This window comes from Erithacus rubecula, assembly GCF_903797595.1.
Source record: "Erithacus rubecula genome assembly, chromosome: 6".
Taxonomy (NCBI): Eukaryota; Metazoa; Chordata; class Aves; order Passeriformes; family Muscicapidae; genus Erithacus; species Erithacus rubecula.
In genome coordinates this window covers 37,561,521-37,575,394 of record NC_136688.1, presented here as the reverse complement: position 1 = coordinate 37,575,394, position 13,874 = coordinate 37,561,521, and the positions used below count along the sequence as shown (strand labels likewise).

The following is a 13,874-nucleotide window of genomic DNA, read 5'->3' as shown; positions in this document are numbered from 1 at the left end:
TTACTCAACAAGGATTGCAGTATTCATTTTTGGCATCTTGACATAAAGAGTTTCTCTGTTCACTAGTTATCTCCTAAGACACATATTTTATGATCATTTACATGTGCAAAGAGACATCTGAGCTCAAAGTAAACAGATGCATGTTTGATTGTTCAGCCTGCCTGCAAAATAAAGTTTCCAGGTATGACAAGCTTGTGTGTAGAAAATTATATTTGTTTAATAAATTTTATTCAGAGTTGTGAAGTCTTGTTTTTAAAGTGACTGTCTTAGATTAGCTCCTGCTTCCTTAAAAATATTTTTTAATAGAATGAATTTCAGCCTCAGTGCGTCTTGTAACTGCAGAATACTGTCTACTTTATTATTTCTATCTGAAGGACAAAACCAAGAAGGATTAAGTTAAAATTTTTCTGTTTTTTCCTGCTAGAGAAAATACATCACTCCCTTGGTGTTTGTGGGCTGTCAAAAGAACATGCAAGCATGATTCCATGGCCCCTCACAATGGCTCTGTGACAGTCCTCAAAACATTGAGCTGTTTTTCTGAACTAGAATGTTAATTTCAGCATCATCATAATTCTGACTTTTGGGTTTGTTTTATCCTTTAATTGGCTCTTTGTACAGGCTGTAAAGGCTCCATTTCAAAGGAATTAAACAATGAACACATTATAACCATTTAGATGTTTTACTGGACTCTGTGCCAAGACATTTAAAATTAAAGTCTGTCTAATCCCCTTGTATGCTGTGTGATCAAATATAGCCTGATGTCATGACAACTTGCTTGGCCTTGTGTGACTTAGTTTACAGACCAGCTGGAGCATAAACTCGTTAGAAAGGCCCACAGATTTATGTAAACATAAATGGTGAGGTCACCTATGCCCAGTTTCTATATGACTGAGTTAAAGTAGTCACAACACTCTGGAACTAGGTGCTGTGCCCAGCTGGACAGGTGGATATTTGAGTAACAATGCTGGCTCTAAGATAGCAGAACAGACATGCTTTAGGTTGGAGAACATTTCTTTTTTGTTCAGCAGAGCAAGAAAGAATGGTCTCAATCATGGTTCCAGGTCTTGCTGTGCAGCTGTGTTAGCTTCAGCAGGAGCCAATGAATTCCATTTGCCTGACTGATTCTAACATCACAGCTATATGTCAAAAGCAAGGTTCTTTGCTATTAAACTTCATGAATACAGCTCAACCCACACCAGCCTGAACTGATTAGTGGAGAGATTAGATGTGAACTGCAGTTGGAAGTGGGGAAGGGGGGAATCTTCATTGGTTTAGGCTCTCAAAGACCATGATCCTACTCACTGGTTGTATGAAATAGGATCAGTAATGTAAATAGAAGGATGGTACATGCCTATTTTCTCCTTTGTCTTGTATTTCTTGTATATCTCCTTTCCTGTATTACACCAAAATACTGATTTATTCTGCCACTGGAAGACAACTCATTTGACCAGATGCTTATTTGCTCGCTGATCATACAGGACCATTGACACATCATCTCCATAAGGTGTGACACATGGTGTGACACATGGTGGGGTCTGTTGGTGAGATGTGACACATGCAAGCATCCAGGGACCTGCCCAAGGTCCATGTGAGGTTGCTGGCAGGAGAGGTGATCATTTGACAAGACAAAGCCTCAGCCTGTGTTTTTGAGCACTTCCATGAGACATCCATGATCTGTCCTGAACTCATTGGAGCTCGTGTTTTATCTCTGAGTTTTATCTGACACCCTTGTTTCCACTTGTCAAAAGTCACTGAATTGCATCTGGCTAAGGAAATTTTATTCCACATATGCAGCACTTGGCATCATCAGTCGTTGAACTGGTTCTTGCAGCTCTATGAAAAATATCCATCTCAGGTGTTTACAGCCCTGTCACATATTTTGGGTAATCGCTCCTCCCCGAGCCAGCAGTGGTAATCCACTGTTCCCACAGCAACACAGCATCTTCAGCCTGACTGAGAGGCCATGCTTGCTACCAGGCAGAGCTTACTTGTAGGAATGCATCCACTTTATTGCTCAAGAAGGTCACCCTTTCTACAGTGATAGAGGCAATTAAGTATCATGGTTCAATTTCAGCTGGCAAAAAAATACCCTAAGTACCTTGCAGCTGCCCACTTCCCTTTCCCTGCCTACCCCACCAAGGAGATGGGGAGGAGAATCAGGAAAGAAAATTGAGTTAATGGAGTGAGATAAGAACAGTTTTATAACTAAAGCATATGTAGCAATAATTGTAATAAAAATAAAAGGGAGAGAGGCAGATAAAACCAAAGAACGACTGATACACAATGTTCACCCCCCGCTGACTGATGACCAGCCTGTCCCTGAACTACAATTACCATCCTGCTCCTGGCTAGCTTCCCCCAGTTTATACTCTGAGCATGATGTTCTGTGGAATGGAACATCATTTTGGCCAGTTCAGTCACCTGTGCTACCCAGGCTGCCTCCCAGCTTTTCGTGTACCTCATCACTGGCAGAGCATGAGACACTGTCAAATCCTTGACAGAGGGTGAGGGCTGCTTAGCAATGACCAAACCAGTGTGTCACCAACATTGTTCTCATACTGAATCCAAACCACAGCACTGTACTTACCAGCTACTAAAAAGAAAACAAGTTTTATCCCAGCTGAAACCAGGACACTAAGTTACAGAAAGTTAAAAGTTAATTAAATTTGATTTTAGTAGCTACCCAAAAAGTTTAAGTCCACTTTCATGCCTTTATTATACCTTCACTTCTATGCATCCAACAGCCACGAGGCTGAAGATGAGACTCAGTGATCTCCCTAACAGCAAACTCACTCTGGTTATAGATGAAATTGGAGGACTAAGTAATGAGTATAAGCAGAATCACAGAATCCTGAGTTGGAAGGGGTGCAAAAGTATCAATGACCCCAGGTCTTGTCCCTGCATGGGACAGCTCAAGAGTCACACCATGTGCAAGTTGTAAAACCTTGTCATTTTACTCTCCTTTGTACGGTAACATCAACTAAAACATGGGTTTTGCTTTATCTGGCTTGACAGTGATGTTCACAAATGTGAAGTCTATCACCTTTGATTGCTTATCTATACCAGAAAACCAACTTTATTCAGCACAAACACTGCAGGAGATTTTGCATTCTTCCAGGAACTGAATTTTATCACTTTTTTTGTGCTTTTTACTGACCTAAGACAAACTTTTTTCACCCATCTGAGCATGTTTTCACATGCTCAGGGCACAGTAGCTGCACGTCCCAGTATCACAATAACAGCAACAAAATCAGCTTATTTCTGGAATTTACAGAATTAAAAATGATACATTTGTGTACTAAGTGCTGAAACTTAAAATGGGAGGTTTTGACAGAACAGCAACTGCAGAAGTGAATTGCAAATGTTAGAAAATCTTATCACAGGTAGTAAGAGCTGCTCTGTCTTTGCCTGCTGCTCCCATTGACCAATGACTAGCAAGTGCCCTAGTTGAGCTATTTTGTTTTATAATTTTCTTGGCTGTGCTAACTCCTTAAATGTGTCAGAGAAAAGTACCAGCTGAAGGACTAAACCATTCTTTTCCAACAATCACTGAGGTTAAAAGCTATTAAGGCATTGTACTTTGAAAACTCAACAGCTGTAATAACACTCTGGAAACATTCACAGAGGTATAGCACAAGCAGTATGAAGTATTTTATTTCTCCATTTGCCATCTTTGAAGAATGTAAATGTCTCACTTTGAATATGTTAAAGCAAGATCCTTGTGAGATAATAATTTATTATTTTAGCTCTGCTTACTCTTAATCATGAGTTCAAAGGTTATTTCAGACTGACCTTTCCAAATGTCAGTGTTTTAAAGCAAAATTTAAGGGATGTCTTAATGCATCATTTGACTTACTGTGCACAAAAATCCTGACCCAAAGTCCTTTGAAACTCATTAGAAGTTCCCATTGACTTAATAGCATTAGGCCAGGTCAATAATTACTAGAACTGAGGCTAACTCACGATCTTGTATCTGAGCACAGATCGTCTTTTAAGAGTTTGCAGATGTGGTGCTAAGCTGGGAGCTATCTCATCTTGAATACTTGAGATGTGTAAGGTAATGATAATAATGTATTTTTTTGTATTCAGAGAAGAGATGTAGGGATCTAAAGGGAGAGTTGAAAGGAAGGTGCTAGCCCAGATCTCAAATTGCACAAAACAGCAAAGTCAAAGAAAGGGCTTGCAGGAAGGAGCAGCTCTCAGACTTCAGTGTTTCCTTGTCTCCCATACTTAAAAAAAAAAAAAGGCTTTCTGGCTCTTCATAGTCTTGGAAGAGTCTCTCAATGCAAAGAAAAATGCATTTTTATAGACCAGAGCTAATTTTCTTTCTAATTATTCTCGGAAAGAAAAAATTACCAACAAGAAAATTACATACCAGGGACTGGAAAAGGAAAATGAGGTGTTAGAATCTTTCCCTTATTATACTATTTTTGGGCCTAAGGATAATGAAAATAAAGTGCTCAACACTCCAAATTCTGTCTACTTTTTCCTTTGAAGCACTCTGCTTATCCTGCATGTTGAAGCAGAGATGTGCAATTTAGCAGTGGGTTGCTTTTATATCAGATATGTGTTTTTCATCTCTCTCAGGAAAATCTGTCTGTATCTTGGACCTTCTCAATAGCTCAAGATGATGGTAATTCAAGCAATACATCCCTTCAGATAATTGATATGTACAATTTCAAGTACAATAAATGAACAAGTTTTTGCTGTGTTCAAATTTACAAATTAAATCAGATTGTGGAAGTGAAGAGTACTGAGCAATGGGGCTGTGCACAGCTACAGAGACTGCATGGGTGGCTGGCTCTCAGATCCAAGCCATTGCAGGCTGCACTGTCCTATTGTTGCACCTACCACAAGGCACAGCAGAAAGGAAACGGCACTGGAAATAAAACTGCAGTGACCACTTTGTCAGAAATCTGAAAAATTTTCAGACAGCATAGTTCTATGAGCAAAGACAGTAATGAAAGGAGACTGCAAGAGAGATAAAGATCACATTTAATTGTGCAAATGATCATTAAAGCCTCTGCAGGGGGTCACTGTACTAAGTGTTGTTTTGTTTTGTGAAGATTTTAATGTATTTCTTTCATTTGATATATTGTCCTTAAGGTGTATTTTTTTTTCTGCTTTGGGAAGTTTTGCCTTCTAAATAATCACTTGAGAGTTTTTGGCATGAAATACTAACTTCAGGCCAGACTTTAAAAAATGTTCAGAATGCTCAAAATAAAGAAAAACTTTTCCAACTGGTTCAAGTACCTCAATGAATCCTTAAACCAAACAGCCTTCATCACAAATTGCAGTGCAGTATCCTTTTGATTGGGCTTGCATTATGGAAGTGGTTTTTGCTGTGTGCTTTGTTTTTTTTTCTCCCCTCAGTTCTATTTCTAGCCCATTTTAAATGTCAATACAACAGAAAGGCCTGGGGGGGGTAAAACTTGGGCTTGGTTAGACATAAAACAGCACTTACTCTGAGTTCTTCACATTTTTCAAAATGTTTTGACATAGAAAAATTGTTGTTATTATTTTTTCATCTACTAAATTGATCCAAAAATGTTTGCCACAATATTCCCAGTATAGAAAGTATGGTTATTAAAAAAAAGCAAAGATGTATTTCAGAGATGTTTTGCTTTAGTGTGAAAAGGCTGTGAGGCATTATATTGTCTTTACATGTCTATAGTGAAGTGCTATTGATTTTTTCTGTTGAGATACTAATCTCATAGGCATTACTAAATAAATACAGTAAAAAGAAGGCTAAAATTCTGCTTAGCAATATTAAATATTAAATGCATAAAGACAGCAGGTCTTTAAAATTAAACCTAAAATATGTTTTTAAAGTCAGTTATTCCCTCTGAGAAGTGCTTTTCAGAAAGCAAAGGTGAGTCTGTCAAACAGCTCTGTGTAACTCAGGGTGTCTGAATTTGTTTATTACCCACAGGCAAGGCAGTGGTGCCATCACAAACTCCAAGTTGGCTAAATACTTATGAAAATCTGGGTCAGCAATGCTTCACCATGCTACAGATACAGGCTAAAATACAGCCAGAGAATTCAAAACAGGCTTTTGTTTAGTGCTCAGTTTGACCAAAAACAGGATTGAAAAAGAAAGGGAGACACATAACACAGTAACAAGTCCCTTTCTTATTTTTACCCCAACAAACATTTGTTTGCAGATCAACAATGGGCTGAAGTGGGACCTGTTTAAAAACAGAGTGAACAGCCAAGGCAAACCTGAGAGAGGAGAGGAGAGGAGAGGAGAGGAGAGGAGAGGAGAGGAGAGGAGAGGAGAGGAGAGGAGGAGAGGAGAGGAGAGGAGAGGAGAGGAGAGGAGAGGAGAGAGGAGAGGAGAGGGAGAGGAGAGGGAGGAGAGGAGAGGAGAGGAGAGGAGAGGAGAGGAGAGGATAGGAGAGGAGAGGAGAGGAGAGGAGAGGAGAGGAGAGGAGAGGAGAGGAGAGGAGAGGAGAGGAGAGGAGAGGAGAGGAGAGGAGAGGAGAGGAGAGGAGAGGAGAGGAGAGGAAATAGCACTGCTATCCCCTTGATGTCCAGCTATAGTATATCAGCTCCCTTTCTGTGGAAAACATGGTGAAGAGTGATTGAGAGAAAGTTCTTTGAGTATTAGCTTTGTGTTTTAGGAATAGATGCACTTTGTCCCTTGTATATGGGTTGTAAGGCTCATACAGAGAATTTTCAGAGGAGTCATGAAAGCCTGAGAGATCTGGCTCCAGCCCCCACTGATCTGTTTTGAAAACACTGCCGTACAGCACCAAGCATTCAGTAGAATCCCTGGTACAGAGCAGTGAGGTGGGGTCACGGTTTCAACAGGACTGAGTCAGGGAGGAGAGGAAAGAGAGATTTGTCTGCTGTGCACAGTCTGATGGACCTGCTCTCCAGAGGTGTTCTATGGGTCTATAGCATGCCTGCAGAGAGCTTTGGGTTGGAATGCCTATTCCAGGGCAGTCCTCAAGAGCCATTTTGTGGAACAATGGAGATGTGAACAGCATGACAGGCCTCTCCATCTTGTTCTTTGGAAACAGACCTAAGATGGGTTATTTAGCAGGTTCCAGTAACAGTTTTCTGTTGTTATGTTTTAACTGCAAACAGCACTGGCTGAATAGCAGAATACAAAACTGAACTGAGGTTTGGTTCCATTTTCCTTTTTATCTTTTCCAGCATCACTATTCCACTGTCCTTCTTTATTTAGGGCTACTGTTGCAGTCTGGGACACCTTGCTAAAGCCTCAGAAATTTAGATGTGTATTTACTGCTTTGGTTTCTGCATCATCTATTGTTCACTTGTCAGTTAAACAGGGTACAGAACATTAAACCACATACAATGACGATCAACAACAGACTGGGGATAAGTAGATCAGCTTTTCAACAGTCTTTCAAGAAATAAAAAAAAACCAAAAAAAACCAAAAAAAACCAACAAAGCAAAAACATTGTGTTCCTGGCCATTTGTACTGTTTATATACTTAGTCCATATCTGTAATACCTAAGTGAGGGTTTGTGTTTCAGCCTCCCTGTCAGGCCAGCAGCTCAGCAGTTAACCTTCCTGTCATCTGAGATGACTGGGGGTCAGGAGAGCACATCCTTTAAAAACTGTTCAGAAATATTCTCTGCACAACACTCTACACAATTGTAAGAATGAAGAGATATACAGAAACAGATTAAGTCTCAAGGAATTCAGTGTTATTTCAATATAAAATATTTCAAATTTTATGAAAGAATAGGGATCATGGCTAGATCCATGGCAGAGGAATCTGACTTACAAGACTGGCAGTAACTAACATTATCACTACTCTCCAGAGTCAATGGTTACACATTTCTTTGGAATATCAACATCTAATTAGCATCAAAATATACAAAACACAGTAAACCTTGAAAAATAGACAAAGGAAACAACAACAACAAAAAAAGACTGGTTACAAGTTGAGAACTGACTCATCTATAAACCAAAACTTTGAGGAATTGAGACACCCATATTTTGCAAAGATAGAAATTTATATACATAAATGAAAAGCATGGGTTTTATGTATCATCTATAGATGATGCCAAAGGTAATTCGCTGTCATTTCTTACATTTACTCTGTACATAGCACAAATAAAAAGCCTTACCCAGCAGGAAATCTCCTTCTCATCCCATTTTTGTGAGGTAAAATGTTACCATTCTTGTTGCTTTTTATTAAGACAGCAGTGCAGTGGTATAACAGGACTTCTTCATGTCAGGTTCCAGGGAGACTTTCTATTTTGGGGTAAGTACCAGGTTTTGGGGTAGTAAGAGCAGTCCTCTGTTCTGCTAATTGCAGATGTTCATCTTGCCTCCTGCATTTTTGGCACACATACTTTGTCTAATATTTTCCATTTCTACCAGATATGCCAGTGAACTGTGTAGGAGTATTTTTGCCACTGAAATAGAGACAGGGACTTTCTATCACTCACATTCCTTGTTTTTCCTGCATTGTTTGGCTGCTCAAACTCTACTTCTCTGAATTATTTTAGCCAATTAAAAACACTTTTAAATCTCCTGTTAAAAACTCTTCTAAGTGACTATTTTCTTGTTGGCATGGCACAGTTATAACCTTCATCTTCTGCCCACCTTAATCTTCTTTCTCCCTACCATGTGTTCATAGAAACTCAGGGGTGTATTAAATGAAAGCAGTAAAGAGACAAGTTCCAGCTCTTTATGAGGAGAGGGATTTCACTCACAGATACCTTGCTGGGTGGGTGTCCTATGGTGATTCTTCAGGTACCTGTGTGACTCCTAACTCCAGATGTTTGAGTTTCCCTTTTCCCACTGATTTATCTCTGGACTCTTTTGCCTTCTTACCAAGCTATCCCACAGCCACAAATATCTCTCTCTTACCTTCTTACCAAGTTATTTTACAGCTACAAATATCTTCAGTGCCTCCCAGCTCACCCAGACTCCCCAAAGCTGCTCCTCAGACTTCCCAAAAGCACCTCAACCCTCCCAAATCCAATTTCTGGGTCTACCAGGAGCAGTCCACCCTTCTCACTAAGACCTCTTTCATCTATTCCCCAAGTCCTTTCTTATTTCAGACTTTTATGATGGAATAGCCCCAGTCTTTAGAACAACCTGCCCTGGGTCTCTTGACCACTGATTTTCTCCACTGGCCACCACTCCCAGGTACATTTTGTGGCCATCTCCCAGCTTAGTGTGAACACATCTGCTGTACTGCTCCCTCTCCACCTGCTGCTTTGCCTATATGTGGTTGCAGATTTCAGATTTTACAAACAGACTCACATTTTCTGTTACTGCTTGTATCTTCTGCCATCTCTCACTGCCAGTTGCCAGCCTGCCTCCTCTGGTCCTGGTTTTCCTTGATCAGCAAAGCTTCCCCTAGATAGCTAAAAGCCCATGACCAGCTTTTAACACAGCACCAGTTAAGACTCCGAGGGCAAAATAAAGGCTTAACACAAACAAAATATCTTTCTGAAGGGGTATGATGTGTTAAGAAAGTGAAATACTTTCACCCTTTTCCACTCCCCTTGAGGCATCATGAGTGCTGGCAGCTGCAGGCAGGGCAGTGAAGATCCCTCAGCTTTCAGTTCAACTCTGTTGAGGAGCATGCAATGTGTTACAAGGGCACAGTGAGAGGTGGCAAAGTGCATCACAGTGTGGTGCACTGCTCATCTGAACACTTGGGCTTTACTCTCATAATTACCTCTAACTGGGAATTAATCACCCACCAGAGCCAACTCCAACCGTCCCAGTTACCCAGTGAGAAGCCTTAGAGGTGTCCCAATTAAACACAATGTAAATACTATAAAAGATGTGCATAAGCTTGGCTCCTAGAGAGGCCTCTTGATTAAAAAGACATCATTATTTCACACCTCTGCTAATTAGCTCTGACAGTCACTCTAATTTCAGAGGAATCTGGTTGCTCCCAGCATATTACCACACTGACAACTGGTGCAGTCCCATTCTCTGCTCCAAATGTTGATCTTGAGAACAATTCTGTAAAATGACCTCACATCACCTCTGATAGTTTTGCTAGGAAACACTAGTGCATAAATATTCAACATAGCCAGAAGTCCTCAGATCAAAGGAAAATAACAATATGACTACAGAGAGCAGAAATTCTGGTTCTACAGTTCACATAACTTTAATTTCCTTACTGCCCTGGTTTTGTATATCATGCTCTAGGTCCTACTGCAAGTTAATCATAGAGTGGCTATTAATAGACAGTGTAGAAGAACAAAAAAAACCAGCAAAAAATTAAACCAGGAATTACAGCTGAAAATTTATCATCTCATTTTAATTAAAATCTTCAAACTTCTTCACATTTACATTAAATTAAGAGAAGCAAGTAAGATCTGGTTTTTGTGATACCCATGCTTGGACTCCACTAATCTGAAAAATAATAAAATGGCACAGATTCCATCTGTCTGTATATTATTTAATCACAATATGAGCAGAGCAACTGAATACCGAGAAGTCTTCCTGAACTGCAGACCCATTACTTAATCAGGGTTTTCTAATGGATTAAAAAAATCAAAACAACAAAAAATCCCCACTTAATTTCAGATGAAAATGGAAGACTGAAATTCTCTAGTAGATGTAGATAGTAGCACTATCTACACAGAATCAGGAATAATGATGCAGCAAATTTATTTATTTTTATTTATATCTTATTCATAGTGTAGACCTTACTGAATTTAGCACAGAGCATGCAGCAATGTCAAATACTACATATTAAAATATATATCCTACTGGCAATATTTAAAACCCTCTTGGAATTTTTGCTACAAATATCAAAGCCACATTGAAGCCATGAAACTACATGGGTTTTTAACTTGTGCAATTTTCTAAATACAGAATGTGCACGTAATTTCTGCCTTAAAGTGAAAAATATACATAAAGCATGGTTTGATTTTTTTTCCCTGCCTTTGGCTACAGGTAAAGAAATCTAGGTGAATTGTAGCAGTACTCAGTGCAGCATATTTTTTTCAGAGTATTCTTCTAGTGTAATCCTCCAGCTGCTAACAGTGTCTTTAAAAGCCTGAATGACACCTCAGCTTTGTGAAGCACCTTTGATCATAACATCTTACCTAGACTAGCTGCTGGCACTTGAGCAGCTTTATATCTCCTGCATTATATCACAGCAAACACATTCACAGCAGGAAGCTCTTCTGGTACACCAGGGTTTAACCCCTTGTGTGTGAAAAGACAGATTGATAAAGCATACTGTGGTGTTCCAGCATGCAATATGAAATATTCTCATTTATTCTGAACCATTTAATGCATTCAAATAACTGTGAGAGTTCTTCATGATAACTATTCTTTTATTCTTGTTGTGACTCAAAAGATGTGATTGCCTGACAGCTTTCTGTTTTAACAATCCTGTGCTTTGAAACACACATTTCAAGTTGCATCATTTCTTGTAATTGCATCTTGCCTGAAAATGAACTTTAAAGACTGAAACTTAATTCCAGGGTATTGCTACCATTTGCAAGTTTCTTTTATTAAGTAAGTACCTGAGATAATTTTCCATAAGTATGGTAAGCATTTTGGATCTGAAAGGATGATGCTTTAAGTTTTTTAATCATAGATTTGGGGTTTTTTTCAACCATAATGAGCTCTCAAAGCACTAAATACAAAGGAGATACCAATAAAGTTTTCACTGAATTTTCAGGCTTTTACTTAAAGTTCATGATGAGTCAATTAGGTATACAGAATCTGTACTTGGAGATGAGTGCTTTCAATCAAGCCAGGCAAAACTTGACAATTCAGCCTGCAATTACTATCCTATAAGTCTGGCAGTCATGCAGTCAATTCTCCAATCATTTAGTGAACCGTGTGCTATTCATATGGCAAAAACATCTTTGTGGTTTTTCCACACATTTCCTAGGCTTCAGACAATGTGCTTTTCTCTGACCTGGGAAGAGTAGGACATTTCCAATTTTGTGCAAGTCCAGAAGGGATGAAAATTCATGTGACTCAGATTTAGATTAAATGTGATGCTAAAAGAAAACTCCAGCAATTGAGCTTCTCTGTATCTCGTTTCAGTGAGTGTAAAAGAGGTTGAGAGGATTAGCCTAGAAGTACATGCCTTCATAGCAGATATCCATAGGTAGGTGATATGGATTCTATTTGACTAAAAAGGGAAGAAAACCAGCTAACTAGTGCTAAGAAAACATTGATGTGACTGATGCTGGAATTATGCAGAAGATATTACGTGAACGTAACAGAAGAGACTTCAAAGTGATAGACGAATCAAGGAGGATATTAGGAGTTCTCAATAAAGTGGTTTGTATGGGAATGTATTAAATATGTGGTAACAGTTCAGACTGTGATCACATATTTAATGCATTCCCATGCAAATTTAATCAATTTGTGTGGAAATTTAATTTGGGGCTTCAATTCCCCATTTATCTCAAAGAAGAGCTTCTGGAGTGCTGAGAAACACAACTTTCTTTAAAAGCTACTCTAGCCTCCATCTCCATGCAGGTTTCTGTGCATTAGCAATCTATCCAGATATATTCAGTGGTAACAAAACCCAGAAAAAAAAAGCCCACCCAAACCAAACAAAAAACACAAACCCACTAGCTAAGAAAGAACACATAGACTTCAAATGGTCCTTTAGAATATGCTGAGTGCTTGGCTGCACTTTCATTAGCATCAAAGAATATAGTACCATTGAAGATTATAACAAGCTGACTGTCCATCTCTTCCAACTACTGAAAGAATAGAATTCTTTTGGACAGGTAATGGTAAGGATAAAATGCATAATTATGCTCAGTTGAATAAGTTCTGTTGAATAAAGAAATTGGATTTTATTTGGGTTGCAAACACATCAGAGAGTACTTCTAGGTGAGGTGTCAAGAAAATAGGCATTAAGAGAAATAATCAGTATGATCATCATTCAGAGTGCCAGGGTTTTGTACCAAGGCTCTTGGAGGACTTCAACAATATCGATTTTGCATGCTCCAAAACACTGCCAAGGTCAGCTCTACTCAGAAGCTGTGACTCCGTGCTCTCTTTGGATCATTATCTACACTAGATGCAAAGTATATAAAGGCTCTACCTGCACAGAACAATCTTATTTAGCATGTACTCTGCACAGATGAGAATTACTGCTGCAGTAATGTAGCCTCGCTGAATGCTCCAAAAATAAAACTAGCATGAATTAGTTCTATACCCTAATCAAAGAGCAGGAGGAAAGCCTGTCTCCTAGTTCAGTGGATTAGTCACAGGTTTTTCATTTTTCTTTACATGATGTATTAACCTCAATAAAAGTACTTGCACTGCAAACATTTTCAAGTAATAGAGTAGTCCCAATGGACCAATTCGTGTTCATTAGGTTAAATATATGCACATGGTTAAGAGGATGGGAATGACCATGTTGCTCCTGCATTGGGAGGTAGTGTCAAATCAAGTTCTTTAAGAAGGGTTTCCCTTTGGAAACCATAATGAGTTTTGATTTATAATTTATTTTCATGGTAATACTAAAAGTATTTTCTCTAATCATGCCACTGAAATGTATGAAACCAAAGTTATGATGCGTATATTCCAAACCTGAATAATGAAATAAATGTTAATATTGGAGCCTGTATAATGTGCAAATACCATCTGGGTATAATCATTAATAAAAACTAAGAATCTTGAAAATACAATGGACTGCAATTAAAATAAAAGCCTTTGTTTGCCTGGGTTGCAGTCATAACTCAGAGAAGCAACATCCAACTTCAGCTAATTATTTCAAAAGACTCTGGCATATGTGCTTAGGTTGGTTGACCTTTGAATTTAGAGAAGCTTATGCTTCTTGGACTAAAAATTCACAATGCTCAAAAAACCACTGCTTTCCGTGTTTTGATGTATTTCTTTATAGGTTTGCCTGGTAATCTTTGTCAAAGCTTTGTGA

The 13,874-nt window shown here is 38.9% G+C and overlaps 1 protein-coding gene across 1 annotated transcript in view; it reads right to left on the bottom strand.

Annotated features, from left to right (window-relative positions):
- Positions 1 to 8,337, bottom strand: part of SSTR1 (somatostatin receptor 1) — a 43,881-nt gene extending 35,544 nt beyond the window's left edge. Inside the window, exon 1 of the mRNA XM_079308858.1 lies at positions 8,107 to 8,337. The gene's annotated coding sequence lies outside the window, so the exon portion shown is untranslated. The remainder of the gene's footprint in view (positions 1 to 8,106) is intronic.
- Positions 8,338 to 13,874: the final 5,537 nt, after the last annotated feature.